Raw genomic sequence first — 2,451 nt, forward strand, 5'->3', positions numbered from 1 at the left:
AGAAGAGGCCCCAGAACGGAGCCTTGAAGAATTCCGCACGTCATATTTATATGCTCAGATGCATAATTACCTATAGACACAAAGTAGTCCCTATTTTTTAAGTAGGATTCAAACAAGTTTAGTACTGAGCCAGAAAGGCCAACCCAGTTTTCCAGCCGGTCTAGTGATATATCATGGTTGATCGTGTCAAATGCAGCAATGATTTTACTTAAAAATGGAAGGTTTGATATCTGCCTATAGCTGCTCTTTAGTGACATGTCAAGATTGTTCTTTTTTTAAGAGTGGCTTGATGACTGCCCTTTTCAGGGCCTGTGGGAAAATAACTGAAAGAAGAGATGTGTTCACAATCTGTAGAAAATCTGAAGCCAAACAATTTGAATTTTTTTAAAACGCTTGTTGGTAGAATATCAAGGCAAATAGAGGTTTTCCGATATTGTATAATGTCCTCCAGGTCTTTATGGTTGATCGTATGAAATTGCATCATATTGAAATTTATACACATACACATATCCTGTACATGATATGGAGGCACTGATGGTTTGTCTAATTTTCTGAATTTTGTCTCTGAAGAAGATGGCGAATTCATTTCAGGCCTTGGTGGGGAAAAGTCCAGATGCTTATATCGGGAATGATATCTGGAAATGATGACACTTCAGACAAGAGTCTAATGATTTCAGGTTAAATGCAGCTTTATTCAAATAGGAAACAAGTTTCTTTTGAGAGGGAGAACAGTTCGACCGAGGTTTCTCTCATAAAATCAGAAATGACCCACTCATATGCGTTTCAGGGGCCCCACATTTGGAAACCCACTTTGATGAGATCACAGTCAGGTTCATGTTCACAGCAATTATACTCAGGTGTCATGGTAGGCCCCATGGTAAAGAGAATATAGCCTGGGCTGTCTGTTATGTCACTCAAACATGTAATTTGATTGATTGTCTGCAAGTTTTTGTGACATCATAACTGATGGGCAACATGTGTTTGTTAAGCACTAATGGTCTCAAGTCCTATAACTGTCCCAGTACAGTATGTTAGTGAAACCAAACAGTAGCAGTTAAAAATCTGTTACTCAGCATCGCCAGTTGTCACTGCTAAGAGGGTCTAAGGTCAAAGATCATTCTCAGCTGAGAATACACACACACACACACACACACTCACTCAGATGCCGTGTTTTGTGTTTGACCCTAGTCTCCATGTATCATTTTCAAAAAACATGTGTGCCTCTCAATCATGTATTAAACAGAGGTCACCTGGTCAATTTTTCACATAAGGCCATTTTACTCACACACTTCAGAGGGAGAGGAGATAAAGTAGGGTTTTCACTATCTTGCTGACAGAAAATCAAAACAACAAGAGGATTTAGCCTAATAAAACAAACAGAATTTTCTTTAATAACTGTTGGGTTTTAATATTTTTTCCCCAAAAGATATCTCACAACTTCATCCTTACAGTTATCCTGATATTATTCATCTTTCCAAAGCCAATTACAATCTCAGAGGCAAAAGGTTACGGCTCCAGTAACATACAATAAGGCAGAATGAACAGGGCAGTTCATGTTGCATTGACATGATTAATTGGTCACTGCTTTAGTGTTCAGTTCCAATAGGGAGACTTCATCATTGAATTTCTTCATACTGATCTACAGGAAGTGGAAAAAAATAATGGAGAACGAATCGTTGGGGTTCAGGTCTGAGTTGACCCTCGACCCATTTTTTTTCTTGGTCTTGCAATTTATATTTTTTGCCATTTTTTGCAACCTGATCTTGACTTGATCATTCTGAAAAGAAACCTTCACAAACCCATGGATTTCATCTTGTTTAGTCTTCCCTTCAAATCATTTAATAGGCATAACTGCAATGCTACCAAAGGTTATTTCAGACATTGTTACAGAAACAAATGAAGTCTACTAGCCTCTCTGTGTGTCTCTGTGTCTTGCTCCATATGTTTGGCCTTGGAATTTTGTTTATACTTAAAGCAATGTCTTTTGACTGTTATGCTTCCATTTGCATGCCGTTACGCTACAGCTAGAGTTATGACCCCCAGATTTGTTATTTGCAATTGCTCTCTAGTTTGGGGTCTTGATTGTATCGTTGTTCTCTTTACAGACAAGGATTTGCAGGTGCAATTCTCTGATTATGAATGTATTCTGTGATAACCCATCTCTACTGAATCTCATATGTGAAAACACAACAGTCAGTAATATAATAGGATTATTTAACACTGCTGTAATGCAAGCTGTAAGGGTGTCTATTCAGGCTTTTCTTACGTGAAAATTCTGATCCCATGTGTGGTTACAAGGAAGTCTAAAGCAAAGATGAAAGTTGCTTATTTTAATCAAATTTGAAATTGTGGGAACTTTCACAATTTGATCTCATAGCTTCAAAAATATCTAAGCTGACTTGCAAAAGATAATGGGCATGATAGTATTTATTGTACCTCCACTTCTGAATC

The 2,451-nt window shown here is 37.7% G+C and overlaps 1 protein-coding gene across 4 annotated transcripts in view; it reads right to left on the reverse strand.

The window, feature by feature from the left end:
- The window catches only part of ttll12 (tubulin tyrosine ligase-like family, member 12), a 114,392-nt gene that overhangs the window by 56,006 nt on the left and 55,935 nt on the right, over window positions 1-2,451 (reverse strand). The window lies entirely within an intron of this gene.

The sequence above is a fragment of the Etheostoma spectabile genome, chromosome 23 (assembly GCF_008692095.1).
Source record: "Etheostoma spectabile isolate EspeVRDwgs_2016 chromosome 23, UIUC_Espe_1.0, whole genome shotgun sequence".
In the NCBI taxonomy this organism is placed as follows: domain Eukaryota; kingdom Metazoa; phylum Chordata; class Actinopteri; order Perciformes; family Percidae; genus Etheostoma; species Etheostoma spectabile.